Below are 20740 nucleotides of genomic sequence, written 5' to 3'. Positions count from 1 at the left end.
CAGATTTCCTCCAAGTCAAACAATATTCCAGACTTGGAACTATGTTACTGTTCCTTCACTGTCCCTAGGTCAAAATCCTGGAACTCCCTTCCTAACAGAACTGTGGATGTTCCTAAAACAGGTGTTTAATGAGGCTTGGAGAGTTCAAAGTAAGCCAAAGTAAACAACATTTATTTTAAAACAATTATATACATGAGTACCGATCGAACTTCACCGGGTACTCTCTCGTCAGTCGGTTCCACACTGGCCGATGATTTATACAAGTATGTGTAAGCTACCCGCCCCTAGTGGGACAGCTCATACTCCTCAAGGAGTGCGGGGCAAGCATGCATCCCCACACCGTATGTCCCATGCTGGTTATTACAAGGTAGGCTACAGCGTGTCAAGAAGAAAAATCACCGCTACTTTGTGAAGTGCATTTAAGGATGGGCAATCATTTCTGGCCAAGCCAACCACACCCACATCCAATAATCAGGTTATTTTTTAAAACACAAAGTTAGGTTTTGATGCTTCAGTAAAAGCATAATTAATTAAATCTTTGATGCTGAAATGACATTAAATCTTCATATATTCAGAAATGTTTCATCGACTTCATTCCTGAACGCTGTCTAATTGTGGGGTAAAGTAACTCTACAGTTAAATAAAAGTTAGAAATAGTTGTTAATGCAAAACAGATGTTACAACAATTTTTAATTTATTTTTGTTGATCACAACATTTCGGAGTTAATTTTGTTCAATTACATTTTCTTCAGTATTACAAAGAACAAAGAACAACGAAATGTACAGCACAGGAACAGGCCCTTCGGCCCTCCAAGCCCGTGCCGACCATGCTGCCCGACTAAACTACAATCATCTACACTTCCTGGGTCCGTATCCCTCTATTCCCATCCTATTCATATATTTGTCAAGATGCCCCTTAAATGTCACTATCGTCCCTGCTTCCACCACCTCCTCCGGTAGCGGGTTCCAGGCACCCACTACCCTCTGCGTAAAAAACTTGCCTCGTACATCTACTCTAAACCTTGCCCCTCTCACCTTAAACCTATGCCCCCTAGTAATTGACCCCTCTACCCTGGGGAAAAGCCTCTGACTATCCACTCTGTCTATGCCCCTCATAATTTTGTAGACCTCTATCAGGTCGCCCCTCAACCCCCGTCGTTCCAGTGAGAACAAACCGAGTTTATTCAACCGCTCCTCATAGCTAATGCCCTCCATACCAGGCAACATTCTGGTAAATCTCTTCTGCACCCTCTCTAAAGCCTCCACATCCTTCTGGTAGTGTGGCGACCAGCATTGAACACTGTACTCCAAGTGTGGCCTAACTAAGGTTCTATACAGCTGCAACATGACTTGCCAATTCTTATACTCAATGCCCCGGCCAATGAAGGCAAGCATGCTGTATGCCTTCTTGGCTACCATCTCCACCTGTGTTGCCCCTTTCAGTGACCTGTACTCCTAGATCTCTTTGACTTTCAATACTCTTGAGGGTTCTACCATTCACTGTATATTCCCTACCTGCATTAGACCTTCCAAAATGCATTACCTCACATTTGTCCGGAATAAACTCCATCTGCCATCTCTCCGCCCAAGTCTCCAAACAATCTAAATCCTGCTGTATCCTCTGACAGTCCTCATCACTATCCGCAATTCCACCAACCTTTGTGTCGTCTGCAAACTTACTAATCAGACCAGTTACATTTTGCTCCAAATCATTTATATATACTGCAAAGAGCAAAGGTCCCAGCACTGATCCCTGTGGAACACCACTGGTCACAGCCCTCCAATTAGAAAAGCATCCTTCCATTGCTACTCTCTGCCTTCTATGACCTAGCCAGTTCTGTATCCACCTTGCCAGCTCACCCCTGATCCCGTGTGACTTCACCTTTTGTACTAGTCTACCATGAGGGACCTTGTCAAAGGCCTTACTGAAGTCCATATAGACAACATCCACTGCCCTACCTGCATCAATCATCTTTGTGACCTCCTCGAAAAACTCTATCAAGTTAGTGAGACACGACCTCCCCTTCACAAAACCATGCTGCCTCTCACTAATACGTCCATTTGCTTCCAAATGGGAGTAGATCCTGTCTCGAAGAATTCTCTCCAGTAATTTCCCTACCACTGAAGTAAGGCTCACCGGCCTGTAGTTCCCTGGATTATCCTTGCTACCCTTCTTAAACAGAGGAACAACATTGGCTATTCTCCAGTCCTACGGGACATCACCTGAAGACAGTGAGGATCCAAAGATTTCTGTCACGGCCTCAGCAATTTCCTCTCCAGCCTCCTTCAGTATTCTGGGGTAGATCCCATCAGGCCCTGGGGACTTATCTACCTTAATATTTTTTAAGTCACCCAACACCTCGTCTTTTTGGATCTCAATGTGACCCAGGCTAGCTACACACCCTTCTCCAGACTCAACATCTACCAATCTCTTCTCTTTGGTGAATACTGATGCAAAGTATTCATTTAGTACCTCGCCCATTTCCTCTGGCTCCACACATAGATTCCCTTGCCTATCCTCCAGTGGGCCAACCCTTTCCCTGGCTACCCTCTTGCTTTTTATGTACGTGTAAAAAGCCTTGGGATTTTCCTTAACCCTATTTGCCAATCACTTTTCGTGACCCCTTCTAGCCCTCCTGACTCCTTGCTTAAGTTCCTTCCTACTTTCCTTATATTCCATGCAGGCTTTGTCTGTTCCCAGCCTTTTAGCCCTGACAAATGCCTCCTTTTTCTTTTTGACGAGGCCTACAATATCTCTCGTTATCCAAGGTTCCCGAAAATTGCCATATTTATCCTTCTTCCTCACAGGAACATGCCGGTCCTGAATTCCTTTCAACTGACACTTGAAAGTCTCCCACATGTCAGATGTTGATTTGCCCTCAAACATCCGCCCCCAATCTATGTTCTTCAGTTCCCGCCTAATATTGTTATAATTAGCCTTCCCCCAATTTAGCACATTCATCCTAGGACCACTCTTATCCTTGTCCACCAGCATTTTAAAACTTACTGAATTGTGGTCACTGTTCCCGAAATGCTCCCCTACTGAAACATCTACCACCTGGTCGGGCTCATTCCCCAATACCAGGTCCAATACTGCACCTTCCCTAGTTGGACTGTCCCCATATTGTTTTAAGAAGCCCTCCTGGATGCTCCTTACAAACTCCGCCCCGTCTAAGCCCCTGGCACTAAGTGAGTCCCAGTCAATATTGGGGAAGTTGAAGTCTCCCATCACCACAACCCTGTTGTTTTTACTCTTTTCCAAAATCTGTCTACCTATCTGCTCCTCTATCTCCTGCTGGCTGTTGGGAGGCCTGTAGTAAACCCCCAACATTGTGTCTGCACCCTTCTTATTCCTGATCTCTACCCATATAGTCTCACTGCCCTCTGAGGTGTCCTCCCGCAGTACAGCTGTGATATTCTCCCTAACCAGTAGCGCAACTCCGCCACCCCTTTTACATCCCCCTCTATCCCGCCTGAAACATCTAAATCCTTGATCTGTACCACGTGTTCAGCTGATGAAGTGAGTCTTTGGCGATGCCTTTTCAATGATGCAAATCAATGCCTGCTGTTTTAAAGCAGTTGTGCCTGGAAATTCTGTGGCAATGTAGATTTTTACTTTTTTAATGAATGGTTGTGCAGCCACCTGGGATGGCCACTTACAAAGGGAAATATGGCCACTTGCAAAGAATCACAGGAAATATGGCCAATGCAGGATCCAGACGAACTCAGAGCTTAAGTGTATATTGGCCACTAGATAACCAGACACTATCAAAACCCCCAGCCGATTTGCATTCTAATGACCCATTTCCCCAGGACAAAAGACTTGTACTCAGGTATAAGATACAGATCCAGATGCATCGGCGCCACTCCCTTCACCCAGGAAGCCCACACAGCCAAGGTCAATGACCGCTCAGGACAAGCCCAGCCATCAAGGCCCTTTATTGGCTAATATCGAAGGCAGTAATCAAAGCCTGCCGAATTATTGGGTCCAAAGCTATGGACCGCCCAAAAGAGCGCGAAATCCCCGAAGGATAAAAAGAGACACTGCCATGTGTTCAGTCTCTTTTGGCCCCGGCGGACCGGCGCACTCTTGGCCCGGCCTATGCCTGATACCAATTGCAGCACCACGACCAGAAGCAAGTTCAAGATCAACAACTGCTACCAGACGGATGAGCCCAGCAGAAACAAAGTTACTTCTTCAGACCCAGCCATGCCAGATCCAAACAAAGGCCTTGTTCCTCTGCATAAAGCCGGGTGCCTGAAGTTAAGTACAGGTTGTTGTAGTGTTAGGTGTATTTTAGCTCGTAGTGTTTTACATTGCATGTCAAAGTAATTCTTATGTGTAAATAAACTATTATTGAACTTGAACTAACTAACTGGTTGTTGGGTCTTTGATCGATATCCGGTTAACATTGTCGTGGTATCATCTGATACCTGGCAACTCTGAAAGAAATATCCTCATTAATAGCCGTCAGATTAATATCTGAGTAAAGTAGATACCCCAAACTTGGCAACATTATTGGTGACGCTGGTGGGATAGTATTCCACTCATTAAAAAGAGCAACATTAATGACTCCGGTGCCGATTGTCAACAGCTGTAATCAATTAACAGAAAATCGAACTATACTTTGCACCTTTAAAGAAATTAGCTCTGGATATTTCAGTCGATAAAGCCCAGCAAATTTATTTAATATCATCATGCATGGCTGTGAATTAATTACTGTTATCAAGGACTATCATTTCTTCTGTGGGTTAAGTTTAACTGGAAAGTCAAGGTGGTAACAAGTATTACTCAGACTTGTTCCCTAGCCAAGATATTTATCTAAGTTGGTCCTTAACGGCATATATTTGTTGAAGATTGCTAAGGTTTTGAGAAGGGTCAAACATAAATAATTCTAGGAGTGGGTTGAAGATGAGAAACACAAAGTCAGATTGCTTTATTAACTCATGTCAACCTGTGAATATTATGAAGTGCCAGATTTTGCAGCATTGGTGCAACAAGTATTTTTTGATTATGAATAATCTAGATATTGCACAAACAACGTCTGCACTCGTGGTAATGAAAATATAAGGTTAGTTCCTGGATTGGTGTTCCCATCTGCTGGAAAATTCTGGTTGGAAGATCGCAGGTCTTCAACCCCTATTTTTCCACCCATTCATTTCAATAGTCCAGACTTCAACAGACCTGTCCACAATACAGGGGGAATGCCTGATCATCACCCCGGAAAATCACTTTGTCCTTGCTGTTCTCAAACCACCCCAATCTACGCACAGATTTACTCATAATGGAGTTAAGTGGAAGCTGCCAATGAAATGTGCTTTCTGACCCTGTATATTTTGTTAGGGTCAGAAGCAGTGGTCACAGAGTATTCTCCAGTATCGGCGCGATGTCCGCCGACCGGCGCCAAAAACGGCGCTAATCCGTCCGGCATCGCGCCGCCCCAAAGGTGCGGAATCCTCCGCATCTTGGGGTGCCGAGCCCTAACCTTGAGGGGCTAGGCCCGCGCCGGACAGATTTCCGCCCCGCCAGCTGGCGGATGTGCCCCGCCAGCTGGCGCGGAAATGACATCTCCGGGCGGCGCATGCGCGGGAGCGTTAGCGGCCGCTCACGGCATCCCCGCGCATGCGCTGTGGAGGAAGTCTCTTCCGCTTCCGCCATGGTGGAGACCGTGGTGAAGGCGGAAGGAAAAGAGTGTCCCCACAGCACAGGCCCGTCCGCGGATCGGTGGGCCCCGATCGCGGGCCAGGCCACTGTGGGGGCACCCCCCCGGGGCCAGATCGCCCCGCGCCCCCCCCCAGGACCACGGAGCCCGCCCGCGCCGCCTTGTCCCGCCGGTAAGAGAGGTGATTTAATCCACCCCGACGGGACAGGCATTCTAGCAGCGGGACTTCGGCCCATCCGGGCCAGAGAATCGCGGGGGGGGGCCCGCCAACCGGCGCGGCGCGATTCCCGCCTCCGCCGAATCTCCGGTGCCGGAGAATTCGGCAACTGGCGTGGGCGGGATTCACGCCAGCCCCCGGCGATTCTCCGACCCGGCGGGGGGTCGGAGAATCTCGCCCCAGAACTGTAAAAGATTGAGTATGTGCTCTTATCCTGTTCACAAACTGTATTTCAAAGAACAAAGACACAATACAGCACAGGAACAGGCCCTTCAGCCCTCCAAGCCTGTACCGGTCATGATACCATCCTTGGCCAAAACCCTCAGCACCTCCTCGTGCCATATCCCTTTATACCCATCCTAACCATGTATTTGTTGAGATAACTTTTGAACGCCGCTAATGTATCTGCTTCCACAACCTCCCCTGGCAACACGTTCCAGGCACTCACCACCCTCTGTGTAAAAAACCTGCCTCGCACATCTCCTCTAAACTTTGCCCCACGGACCTTAAACCTCTGCGCTCTGGTGACTGACTCGTCCCTGGGAAAGTGTGTCTGCTCATCCACTCTATCCATACCTCTCATTATCCTATAGATCTCTATCAGGTCACTTCTCAACCTCCGTCATTCTAATGAAAACAGTCCAAGTCTATTCAGCCTCGCCGCATAGCTATCACCCTCCAGACCAGGCAACATCCTGGTAAACCTCCTCTGCACCCTCTCCAAAGTCTCCACACCCTTTTGGTAGTGTGGCAACCAGAATTGTGTGCAATATTCCAAGTGTGGCCTTACCAACGTTCTATACAACTGTAGCATGACTTGCCAGATGCCCTGTCCAATGAAGGCAAGCATTCCGTATGCTTTCTTGACTACTTTGTCCACTTGTGTTGCCACTTTCAAAGATCTCACTCACTTTCTATATTACTAAAGAGTTTGCTGTATATTTCCCCTCTGTGTTAGACCTACCAAAATGCATTACCTCACATTTGTCTGGAGTAAACTCCATTTGCCATTTCTCTTCCCAAGTCTCTAACCTATCTAAATCCTGCTGTATCCTCTGACAATCCTCAACACTATAGTATATAGTACTTGGGGAGAATGGGATCAAAGGCTATGGTGAGAATGCAAGATTAGGCAATTGAGTTGGATGATCAGCCACGATCGTGATGAATGGCGGAGCAGGCCCGTAGGGCCAAAAGGCCTCCTCCTGCTCCTATCTTCTATGTATCTATGTATCTGCAACTCCACCAACCTTGGTGTCATCTGCAAACTTACTAATCAGACCAGCTACATTTTCCTCCAAATCGTTTATGTATACTCAAACAGAGACCCCAACACCGATCCCTGTGGAACATCACTAGTCACAAACTTCCATTCAGAAAAACACCCTTCTACTGCTACCCTCTGCCTTCTGTGACCTTGTTACAATGCTTGTCACAAATTTCTGTCAAATTTTCACATTGAACTTCCCCTATGCTATCACTTATAATTGGATTTTCGGTTAATTCAGTTGAAACCTTTTCTCTTCTGAACTAATTTTGAGGATTAAGGGATTTTTAAAAAAAAACTAAGGATGTGTAAAATTTGGATTTATTTATGGGAATGTTTATTAAAAGACGAATAATCCCGTTATTTTATTAATAATGCGCAAATTACTTTAAGACAGATGTTTAATCCCCTTTTCCTCTCCAAAGTCATTTAACATGATCTCACTTGCCTCATCCATTCTCACTTTTCCCAAGTTTACAGCTTCAATCTCTCTAATCGGGTTCTGACCTTGACCTAAACAGTCCCAACCAATGTACGAACACCATCCTCCAGGACTGCAAGCAGCCCGCAGAGTCATCTATCTCTGGATCCTTTGACACAATCAGGTATGTTTCTCCTCCATTACTCAGCACAGTGAGTTTGTACTTGGTGACAGATCAGCTGACATGATGTCAGCTTCCACATGTTCAGTGATGACTCCCAGCTCCACAACTCCTTCATCTCCCTAATCTCTCTCAGGCCTCCAAGTCATTGGATTTCTGATTTGACATCCAGACATGGATGAGTCGTATGTCCCTCCAATGAAGAATCAGGATGAAATTCCATGTCCTCACTACAAATTCCATTAGTCTCCCCGGTCACTGTCTCACATTATTCAGACTGTCCGACACTATACCATTCTGTTCAAACCTGTCCCTCAATTTTAACCTCAAATACTCATCGTCAGGGAGCACCTACTTCCAACTCTGTAACTTTGTCCACTTCCACAATTACTGCAGCCTGTCTACCATTTAAACCATTCCTTCATTGCCTCCAGACTTGACGATTCCAATGCTCTCCTGACTAACATTCCATCCTTTCCACTCTGTATACTTCCGATAATTACTAATTGTGCAACCAACATAGTATACCATGCCAAGCCAGGCTTACTCATTACCCCTGTTCCTGCTGACCTAAATCAGCTCCATTTTCTCAAATTTAAACTTCACATCCTTACGTTCAGATATCTCCAAGATCATGTGCCCAAAACCCGCATTACTCTGGTCAACAGTGATTGGTATTGCTCAATGTTCAATGTCAGATTCCAATGTACAACTTTTGTTGTCAATGCTTTGTACTGCTACTGATATGAAGCCAGGTAGTTTCACTGTGTGTGTTATAATATTCTTCATTGGAAAGCAGACCGACTAAGGTCTGTATCTGAAGGAACACCTGAGAGACATTCAACATACCAGACCGCCTCAGTAGCTTCCACCTGTTTTAGACCTTCACCATCAAAGACTAACTTCATCCCATAGTACGATTGTTCCTCGTCATTTTATGATGGGCGCAATTTTCCCACCCCTCTGCATCTATGCCGATCCTGTTGTGAGGTTGCATAGCGGGTTAGGCCCAAAATGGGTTTTGGGCTGGGCACCAAGCCGAGCACAATGCACCCGACCTGCTATACCCGGCGTGATCTGGATCGCACCCTTACTGGGCACCCCGGGCCGAATCCCCGATACAGGCAAAATGTCAGCTTGGCACCTAGGCACTATCAGTCTGTCCCCCTGGCATTGACCTTGCCAGCTGGCATTCATGTGGCACTGCAGGGTGCCAGGCTGGCAGTGCCAGGGTGCCAGTCTGGCCAGAGACCGACCACCCAGTAGCCTCTGATTGCCCTAAATGCCGGTACGCACCAGTACTAATCGGGGCTCAGCTGGGGTCTCCTCTTCAAGGCCACTCAATACCGGATGGCTGTTTGATCCAGCATCAGCACGCTAATTTTTTTTAAAATTTAGAGTACCCAATTAATTTTTTTTACAATTTAGGGGCAATTTAGCGTGGCCAATCCACCTAACCAGCACATCTTTGGGTTGTGGGGGTTAAACCAACGCAGACACAAGGAGAATGTGTAAACTCCAACCCATGCCCTCAGCGCCGTAGGCAGCAGTGCTAATGACTGCGCCACCATGCCACCCTGCTAGGTGGGTTTTTAAACTTATTTAACAATGGGAGACTGGGTCCTGCCAATTGTGGGCGAGATCTAAATCGCGACGTCTCACAAGACCTGGTTAGATCTCGCGAGGCATAACAGCAGTTGGGAATTATATTCATCTGAATGTAATTATCAGTCAGGAAGCATGATTCACCGGCCTCCTGGGATGCTCCAGCCCCTCAAGCCAGGAGTCACGCTGGCAATATTTGGTGCAAGTCCTGACAAGTGGGAACCTGATCACGAATAGCCACTAGATGGAGCTTCAGATCCTACTATATAAAGCAGTGATGCTAGACCTTAAGGGAGGAGTGTATGCAGGAGACAGCTAGTGAAAGTCATAAGAGCAGTTTGTGTGAGTAGGCTAGATTATAGTTATTACCAGTAGTGAGATTAGCAGTAGATGAGTGTAGTTAGATGAGTGTATTTAGATGTTATTGATCAATTCTGTATTCTAAAAGGACTAAGAGTCGAAACCCAGTTTAGTAAATTAAATCATAGCTTTGTTTAAGTAAAAGCTACTGTGGTCTTTGTGGAACACTATGCCAACCATCCTAAATAAGCAACACAAAGAACACCACATGGTACCAGGAGTCTGTTCCTTGAAAGAAACAGCAATTACATTAGTTTAAAATAACATTGGAGATTGAAAAAAGCAATCCAGAAGCTACAACTCAAAACAAATCTACAGTAAAGACTGACCAGAAGATGGAAGGTCTCAAGAAGCCTGACCACTTCAAGACACATGGTAAACTATGCTAGATATGGGCTTTCATTAAGCAACAGTTTAAAGTCTTTATTTCTGCATCCACGCTAGAAAATGCATCAGACCAACGTAAGATAGCTCTCCTACTAAATGTGGCTGGACCGCAAGCATTGGAGTTATTCAATTTGTGTGAATTCAGTGCAGATGAGGACAAAAGTAAATACATCATGATGCTTCAGAGTTGTCCGATTGTGAAAATATTCTATGAGCGCTACGTGTTAAACAAACAGCTGCAGTTCAGAGGAGCGTCTATAGATTCAGACATCACAGATTTTGAACTCCGAGTGCAGTCCGGTAATTTAGCCTCAGGCTCCGAGTCTATGCTGTGAGATAAAGCTGTGTTCGGAATAAACGGAGAACAGGTGCGCGAGAAAAACTTCAGAAGACCAGTTTTGTCGATTAAAGATGCTACAAATATGTGCAAGTCCAGCAAGCAGGCATCGAGAGGATATGCCGAATGTGTGGCTACGGAAAAGAGCGCGAAATCGCTAAACGTGACTGATGCCATTAATACTGTGACGCCGCAAAGAAAACAGCACACAATGGCCATTTTGACTGCGACGTCATCAGCATGATGATGTGCACAAGCAATGGACCCGCCCACAGTAAAATAAATTGTCCTGCGAGAGGGAAACATTGTTCCAACTGCGGCAGACTGAACCACTTCACAGCACAGTGCTGTTACACCACAAAGTATAGAATCCATTAAGTTATAGAAACCCTACAGTGCAGAAGGAGGCCATTGAGCCCATTCAGTCTGCACCAACCCTCTGAAAGACACCCTACCTAGACCAACTCCCCTGCCCTAGCCCCGTAACCCCACCTAACCTGCACATTTTTAGACATTAAGGGGAAATTTAGCATGGCCAATCCACCAAACCTACACATCTTTGGACTGATACACCCGATGGAAACCCACACAGACAGGGGAGAACATGAAAACTCCCCACAGGCAGTCACCCAGAGCCCACAATTGAAACCGGGCCTTCCGGGGAGGTGATGATGGAGGGCTCTTGGGCTGGGCTGGAGAGTCTCGGATCAGAGATCTTCCCCCAGTGGGGGTACTTTTCAGGTCTTCCTATCTGCAGCTTTTGAAACTCATTAAACTGTTTTACAGCATGTCAACTTACAGTGTAAAGTCTTCCCTTTGATCTGGTGGAAACTTTGATGTCTCTCCCAGCATATCGATATCAACAATCTGTCAGCAGAAAGTGAAAGTCTTCTCTCTATCACCTTAAACTTTCAAAATCTCTCCGTGCATGTCAAAATCAATGAGCTGTCAGAAGAAAGTGAAAGATTTCTCTTTAACGTGTTGGAAACATTTGAAGTGTTTTTTTCACAGTCAATTTCATTGCTCTTTAACTTTGTCAAGCCGCTGTAATGCCTAAATGCCAAAAAGCTTTGAACTGCATTGTTTGAATTCAATTTCACAGTCCATTACATTATACAAACTTCTTGATTGACAGGTCCAGGCTATTTCAAAGGGAGGTTTACCGACGTATGTTTATAGCGCTACAGGGGTTCATTAATTTTGATGTGCTTCCTCTTTTGAGAAAGTGTTTTTTTTAAAGAGGCTGTCTCCTTGTTCTGAAGAGCTACCAGAAAAGCGCAGGTGTTCTGTTTGAGTGCTGTTCCCGCATCATCTCTTTTCGAAGGAGGGGAGGGAAACTAAAGGGGGGTATTTGGTGAGCCCATAATGGAGTGTTGCTCACTTGGGGAGTCCTTGTCAATGATGGGAGGGTAGATTTTGTGAGCAAATTGATGGGGGGGCGTGTCTTGCTGGTGATTTGTGGGGGGGGGGGGCTGCAAAACTATTCTGAAACACTCCAGTTTTCCCGCTGACAGAAGCACTTAGAGTCTAAAGCGTGGCCCAGGCTTGTGACAGTTGAGGAGTATTCTATCTAAGATCTTCCCGATTAGTCAAGGTTGTAAGCTACCAGACAGGGTCTTGTGAATATCTAAAGTAAGGCTCGCTATTTGGGAGTTCTAATTATAGTATTCACAATGTGCCTTGCGTTCACTACCTTCAGTGTACAGGATAGACTGTGACTTAGATTGCTATCTTTTCCTTAACGTCGACTAAATATTTCTAATTCTTGAGAGCCAGGCATAGGCAAGTAACCCTTCAGATAGCCTCAAAGGGTGAGAATATGATGAGTCTTAGTTAAATGTCACTCTTATTTATTAAAATAGATACGGATCAGTATGGTAAAATATATACGCAACCTATTTGAAGAAAAAAGGGTAATACAAGTGTTTTTGATAAATGATACAGTTTGACAAATACAGGATATGTGATGAGTTAGCCTGTTACCTCCCTAACTACATAATTGCTTAAGCTATAAACATTTCATACTTACATCGACTAATAGCTTCGGAGCTCGATACTCAATCAAGAGCAGAACTCTACGAGTTGAGATAGCAGCTTAGTCAAATAAACACCCAGTAATCTCCTAAACAGCTCTCCAAGTGAAACTCCAACTTTCGGAGCCCGTGTCTAAACATTTATATCCTTTTTTTACTTCGGGAGTTTGACTCCCCAGTTAATTTAAGACAAAGAACAGTCTCTCTCTTGGTGGGCAAGACCTTGGTTTCTAGGGAGGTCCAGCAGGACACTTGTCCCGAAAGATACGAGGTTGATACCTCCAGTAGCTATTGCCAGAAAAACACCAGCCTCCCTTCTTGGCATGGTCTCTTGCCAAGCAGTAGCCCCCCATAGTGGCAAGGCCACTAGACAAGTGATATCCTCCTTAGTTGGCAGAGCTTATTTCCAGACAAGGTCACTGCATCTGGACTCTTACAAAGATAATGTCTGTAACACTTGATGAAAAACATTATTGCGATAAGTAATGGTTTACAAGGGATAATTGCCTTCATCAGTCATCGGTTTTTAATATAGGGTTAAATACATGATTTAATACAGCATCAGCTCTGATCAGTTTTTAATATAAAATGAATATATGATTTAATATAAAATCAGTTCTGATCAGCCTTTAACATAAGTGGATCCCGCCACAGGCTCACGCTCTGGCGGTGCATTCTTGGCCTAAACTTGAATCATAATGGACTCAGAACAATTACTCCATCCTTCTCTCCACAGATGCTGCCAGACCTGCTGAGTATTTGCAGTATGTTTTATTTTTATTTCAGATCTCCAGAACCCACAGTATTTTGCTTTTTAAAAGTGAGCAGGCTGTCATCGCCTCATCCAAGACCACAAGAGTTCAGCACATAGGAGTGGCCAAGCATGAATGCCACTATGTTCTGTGGTTCACTGAGTGGGTCACTAGCGTGCTTTCTTACTGTATCTGTGCACTGTTGTCCTTCCTGAGTATTATGTCAACATTGACACTTTAAGGCATGCATGTGAGACTCCTTTTATAGTTGGTAGGACAAGAAAAGAGGTTATGAGGGAAGCACATCCTGCTCCCATGCCCACATGTCTGTTCTTGGCCTGCTGCAATGTTCCAGTAAAGCTCAACACAAACTGGAGGAACAACATCTCATCTTCCGGTTAGGCACGCTACAGCCTTCCGGCCTGAACATCGAATTCAACAATTCAACGAATTCAACATGATCAGCTCTACCCCACCTTGACCCATTTGTTTTCATTCCATTTCGCTTTAACTGTCTTTCACCATTTCTTTCTTTCGTAAAATATATTTAATTCCCCTCCCCCCAATCTTATCCACCTTTCCTTCACCTTTCTCCTCCTTGCTTCCCCATTCCCCTCCCCCACATCTACAGTTCATCCTCTGATGTTAGTTCTCTGCTGTTTGACCTTTCACATTTTTTGTTCTCTCTGGGGACTGCCATTAGCACTCTTTCCCCCTGGTTTCTGTGGCCATTAGCACTCAGTTTCTCGGGTTTCTGTGGCTATGACTCACCTTTCATTCTCACTCCACAGTATAAATATTTCCCACTTTCTCTGTCTGTTAGCTTTGACAAAGAGTCATCGGACTCGAAACGTTAGCTCTTTTCTCTCCCTACAGATGCTGCCAGACCTGCTGAGATTTTCCAGCATTTTCTCTTTCGTTTCAGATTCCAGCATCAGGAGTAATTTGCTTTTATAAAAGAGGTTATGAGTTGGTAAAGAAGATCAAGGCTTTCTCAATCGTGACCACGAAACCCTTGGGTTGATCTGATTTTGTCATTGGCAGTAAGTTTTCAGATGGTGCAGGACATGCCAATGGACATATTAGTCAAGATACCTCAGAGTGATCTATAAGCCGTTCCCTTCAGCATGAGTCAGAAGTACTCAGTTGAAATATGTTTGGTACAAATGATCTCTGGAATCCATGACATCCTGGGGAAACCTTCAAGCCTCACACTGTGCCCAGCCTGCTGTGTGACTGAGACAACCCAGATTTCTGCATTCAACCTGCCTCCCTCCTTTCCTCCTCCTCTCCTATCTACTGACCCTCCTGTTCCAACACTATGCTGCGTCCTTTCATTTGTGCTTTCGCGGAATGTGGGTGTCGCTGGCTAGGCCAGCATTTGTTGTCCATCCCTAATTACCCTTGAGAACATGGTGGTTGTCGTGTTATTCACCCTGGGGTAACACGGACTGCAACACGATGCAGATAAACGATAAAGCATACACCAAACGTAGTCGTTGGTTCAATACGATTTATTGAACTTCTGTAACAATGCACACAGCTGGCTGTGGGTTGACTCTCTACTACTCTAAGTAAACTAACTCTAACTATCTAGACCAGGCTAGCTCTGATCCGCGTGTAGAAGGTGCTGACTGATATATACACCCTGACTGTTACTACAGTTGTCACCAGTGGAAAGAGACGGAGTGCTGATGCCTCGTGTGTTTTATAGTTGGAAGCCCCCCTCTGGTGTTCTGTCTGGTGATTGGTTGTGTTCTTTCCTGTATGTTGATTGGCTAACTTGGGTGTCTGTCACTGCCTGTTTTTACCTCATGATGTGCATGGGTGCACATTATGACATCCCTCGTTTTTAAAAAAATTGTCGGTTGCTTGGAGCATATACAACATATTTACAGAGATAACTATTTACTCAATTGGCGAGTGAATGTATATATACATGTAAGGTGTCTGGCATGCATAAACAGATCAATATATACAAAGGAAATATTTATAAGTCCAGTTGCTGGGGCTGGCGTCGGATTCTTGTCAACCGCCTGAGAGGTGGAGGTGGGGATGATGGTGTCTTGACAGGCAGGAATGCAGCCAGATTGGTGGCCTCGTGGAGTGAGGTGTCCAGATAAGGCATAACGACATCTGGGAACGTGAGATCCGGTGGTGGGCAGGCAAGTTTGCGTAGTGCCTTTCTGTTGCACCTGACAATGGATCCATCAGCCATGCGAACCACAAACGACCTGGGAGCAGCCTGTCGAACAACAGCTGTAGCTGACCAGCCTCCACCAGGCAACTTGATGCAAACAACAACCTTCAGAGAGAGCACGGGCAAATCAGTAGTGATGTCCCATCAATTGACGACAGACAAGGAGTCGGGAGAAAAACTGTGGCTTTAATCAGCTTAAAGACACGTGCTGGCAGCCGGTCCCAGAATGAGGGCAGTGCTGGAGGTTGGTCACCTTTATACGTGAGCCCGAGGGGAGGAGCCACAGGTGAAGCCAGCAGGGGCAAGCCCAGGCATGTAACAATACAACAGTACAATACAATACAATACAGTGGTTTACCACATTCACTCCCTGTTAAAAAAGAGTCCGGCGGGGGTGAAGTGGATGGGTTGAGTTATAGATCGAGTCTGTCGGGGGCTTTGACTTTCCGCTGTGACCACCTCATTCCCGACTGTGGTGTGGATATTGGTGTCGGATGAGGTGTTGAGGCCTGTGTGTCCAGGAGCGTGTCGTCTTCTGCATCTCGTAGTAGATGAGTAGCAATGGGGGTAGACGGTGTAGGGTCGGGGGTGGTGGTGATGGTCACTGGGGAACATGCTGGTGCCAAATCCCGAAGGGAGACTGTGTCCTCCTGTCCGTCATGGTGTGCCACGTAGGCATATTGGGAGTTAGCATGGAGGAGAAGGACCTTTTCGACCAGCGGATCCGACTTATGGCTCCTCGCATGCTTCCGGAGGAGGACGGGCCATGGGACCGTCAGCCAGGATGGGAGTGAGACCTCTGAGGTGGACTTCCTGGGGAAGACAAACATTCGTTCGTGAGGGGTCTCATTGGTGGCAGTGCACAGGAGTGACCAGGTGGAGTGGATCGCATAGGGAAGGACCTCCTGCCAGTGGGAGACTTCTAGACTGTAGGGCAAGAAGGACGGCCTTCCAGAACATCGCGTTCTCCCTCTCCAACTGTCCATTTCCCCAGGGGTTGTAGCTGGTAGTCCTGCTTGAGGCGATGCCCTTGCTAAGCAGGAACTGACGCAGATCATCACTCATGATAGAGGAACCCCGTTCACTATGGATATAGGTGGAGAACCCGAACAAGGTGAAGAGGCCGTGTAGGGCCTTGATGACTGTGGCAGAGGTTATGTCAGGGCATGGAATGGCGAAAGGGAAACGTGAGTACTCATCAATGACGTTGAGGAAGTACACGTTACGGTCAGTGGAGGGGAGGGGCACTTTGAAATCGACGCTGAGGCGCTCGAAGGGGCGGGAGGCCTTTACCAGGTGTGCTCTGTCTGGCCGATAGAAATGCGGTTTGCAATCCGCGCAGACCTGGCAGTCCCTGGTCACGGTCCTGACCTCCTCGATGGAGTAAGGCAGGTTGCGAGCCTTGATGAAGTGGAAGAACCGGGTAACAGAGGTCATTGTGAAAGGTCCAAAATCGGTCTACTTGTGCGCTGGCACATGTACCGCCGGATAGGGCATCTGGGGGCTCATTGAGCTTCCCAGGTCGATACAAGATATCATAATTATAGGTGGAGAGTTCGATCCTCCACCGTAGGATCTTGTCATTCTTGATCTTGCCCCGCTGTGTGTTATTGAACATGAAGACAACCGACCGTTGGTCAGTGAGGAGAGTGAATCGCCTGCCGGCCAGGTAATGCCTCCAATGTCGCACAGCTTCCACAATGGCTTGGGCTTCCTTTTCAACGGAGGAGTGTTGAATTCCGGAGGCCTGGAGGGTACGGGAGAAGAAAACCACGGGCCTGCCCGCCTGGTTGAGGGTAGCGGCCAGGGCAAAGTCGGACGCATCGCTCTCCACCTGGAACGGGATGGACTCGTCTACTGCATGCATCGCGGCTTTAACAATATCTGCCTTGATATGGTTGAAGGCCAGGTGGGCCTCAGCCGTCAGGGGAAAAAGGGTGGATTTAATGAGTGGGCGGGCCTTGTCCGCATAATTGGGGACCCACTGGGCATAGTAGGAAAACAAACCCAAGCATCTCTTCAGGGCTTTGAGATAGTGGGGTTTCCATCCTTGGTTTCCACAACGTAACCAAGGATGGCTAGGCGGGTTGTGCGTAAAATGCATTTCTCCTTATTGTATGTGAGGTTAAGGAGCTTGGCGATGTGGAGGAATTTTTGGAGGTTGGCGTCATGGTCCTGCTGGTCATGGCCGCAGATGGTGACATTATCCAGATACGGGAATGTGGCCCGCAGCCTGTACTGGTCAACCATTCAGTCCATCTCCCGTTGGAAGACCGAGACCCCCATTGGTGACGCCGATGGGGACCCTGAGGAAGTGGTAGAGGCGGCCATCAGCCTCGAAGGCAGTGTATTGGCGGTCCTCCGGGCGGATAGGGAGCTGGTGGTACGCGGACTTCAAGTCGATGGTGGAGAAGGCCCGGTACTGCGCAATCTGATTGACCATGTCAGATATGCGGGGAAGAGGGTACGCATTGAGCTGCGTGTACCGGTTGATGGTCTGACTGTATGACTGTAGTCGATGACCATCCGGTGCTTCTCCCCAGTTTTGACGACCACCACTTAGGCTTTCCAGGGGCTGGTATGGCCTCTATGATCCCTTCCCGCAGGAGTCGCTGGACCTCCGACCTGATAAAAGCCTTATCCGGAACACTGTATCGTCTGCTCCTGGTGGCAACGGGCTTACAGTCCGGGGTGAGGATGGCGAAGAGCGGGGGTGGGGTGACTTTAAGGGTCGAGAGGCTACATATGGTGAGAGGGGGCAGGGGTCCATCAAACTCCAGGGTAAGACTTTTGAGGTGGCACTGGAAGTCAAGACATGTAGCACGGCAGCGCAGAGTTGTGGGAGGACATAGAGTTTGAACCCTTTGAACTCAAAGCCCCGTACTGTAAGGGTTGCAGCACAGTACCCACAGACTTCCACGGAATGAGATTCGGAAGCCAGGGAGATTTTCTGGGTCACAGGTAAGATTGGGAGGGAGCAGCACCGTACCGTATCTGGGTGAATAAAACTCTCTGTGCTCCCGGAGTCTAACAGGCAGGTCGTCTCGTGACCATTGATACGGACTGGCATCATGGATTTGGCGAGGTGATGAAGTCGAGACTGGTCGAGGGTGATGGAGGCGATCTTCGGAAGGTGGGCGGGCCGATCGGATGAGCAGGGGTTCCGGGCAAATCAAAGATGGCGGACACCGTGGGTCGCACGTGGTGGGTGGCGCGTAGATGGTGGCCAAGATGGTGGCCCCCACGTGGCTGGTGGCGTTGATGATGGCGGCAAAGATGGCGGCCCCCACGGGTCGCACGTAGCAGGTGGCGACGAAGATGGCGGCCAAGATGGCGGCCCCCATGGGTCGCACGTGGCGGGAGACGTCGAAGATGGCTGCAAAGATGGCGGCCCCTATGGGTCGCACATGGCGGGTGGTATTGAAGAAGGCGGCCCCCACAAGTTACACGCAGCGCTGCTGGGCTTACAAACAGGTCGGGCCTGGCAGACTTTAGAGAAGTGGCCCTTCTTGCCGCACCCGTTGCAGCTTGCGCTCCTCGCTGGGCAGCATTGCCTGGGGTGCTTACCCTGGCCACAGAAGTAGCATTTTGGACCTCCTGGATTGGCAGGTTGCTGCATGGCACAGGCTTGCGACGCACCCAGATCGGGTGATGGTGGTGTCCACGACGTCCATGAGGGTGCCGCGTGGTCGGATGTGTAGGCATCCAAGTTGCAGAAGGCCACTTCTAATGAGTCCGAAATCCATACTGTTTCTTGGAGGTCGAGTGTACCCCCTTCTAGTAGGCACTGGCGGATGTAATTCGATTTTATGCCTGCGACATAGGCGTCCCGGATCAGCAGCTCTGTGTGCTCGGCAGCCGATACCACCTGACAACTGCAGTTCCGGCCGAGTACCCGCAATGCGCGCAGAAATTCGGCTTGCGATTCTCCGGGGCGCTGTCACCTCATGGCAAGGAGATGCTTAGCATACACCTCATTGACTCCCTTAAAATACTGTCCTTTCAACAGCGCTATCGTACGAGTCAGCGTCCCTGATGATGAGGAATACTTGCGGGCTCACCCGGGAGTTGAGGATTTGCAGCTTGTGGGTCTCGGCGATTGCGGAGGACTCGACGAATGATTCGAAGCAGCGTAGCCAGTGTTCAAACGTAATAGTGGCGTCAGCTGCTTGGGGGTCCAGCTCGAGGCGGTTAGGTTTTAGCGATGGATCCATCTGAAAATTGTAATCTGATTAAATTGATGTACCATCAATTGACGACAGACGAGGAGTCTGGAGAAAAACTGTGGCTTTAATCAGCTTTGAAGACACCTGCTGGCAGCCGGTCCCAGAATGAGGGCAAGGCTGGAGGTTGGCCACCTTCATACATGAGCCCGAGGGGAGGAGCCACAGGCGGAGTCAGTAGGGGCAAGCCCAGGGATGTAACAATGCAACAGTACAATACAATACAATACAATACAGTGGTTTACCACAAGTAGCATGAGCATCATGGGCGAAATTCTCCATTATCGGCGGAAAGTCCGCCGATCAGCGCAAAAAACGGCGCAAATCCCACTTGCGTCACGTCATAAAAATGGGCCGATAGTCTGCGGCCCGAAATGGGATAGCAGCCACGTAACGGGATCCGCGCTTGCACAGTGGTTCACGCCGTGCAGCGTCATCCGCGCTGCACGGCGTGACAGCTCATAAGGCCGCGCAGCTCCCCCCACCTGACCGGAACAGCCGACCGCAACACCCGACTTGATGGCTGGCCGTCGCTCAGCCCCGAGGTTCGAGTCACGCGATGTGGAGGCGCTCCTGGACGCGGTGGAGCAGAGGAGGGACGCCCTGTATCCCGGGCACGGCCGCAGAGTTGCCCCACGCCACAGCCGGCGTCTGTGGAGGGAGGTGGCAGAGGCCGTCACCTCTGTGGCCCTAACACCACGGACAGGCACCCAGTGCCACAAGAAGGTGAACGACCTCGTCAGAGCAGGCAGGGAGAGCCTCCCCCATATCCCCCCCTCCCCATATCCCCCCTCCCCCATATCCCCCATATCCCCCCTCCCCCATATCCCCCCTCCCCCATATCCCCCATATCCCCCCTCCCCCATATCCCCCATATCCCCCCTCCCCCATATCCCCCCTCCCCCATATCCCCCCTCCCCCATATCCCCCATATCCCCCCTCCCCCATATCCCCCCTCCCCCATATCCCCCATATCCCCCCCTCCCCATATCCCCCCTCCCCCATATCCCCCCCTCCCCCATATCCCCCATATCCCCCCTCCCCCATATCCCCCATATCCCCCCTCCCCCATATCCCCCCTCCCCCATATCCCC

Source organism: Scyliorhinus torazame, chromosome 1, assembly GCF_047496885.1.
Source record: "Scyliorhinus torazame isolate Kashiwa2021f chromosome 1, sScyTor2.1, whole genome shotgun sequence".
In the NCBI taxonomy this organism is placed as follows: Eukaryota; Metazoa; Chordata; class Chondrichthyes; order Carcharhiniformes; family Scyliorhinidae; genus Scyliorhinus; species Scyliorhinus torazame.
This window is presented reverse-complemented; position numbering follows the sequence as displayed.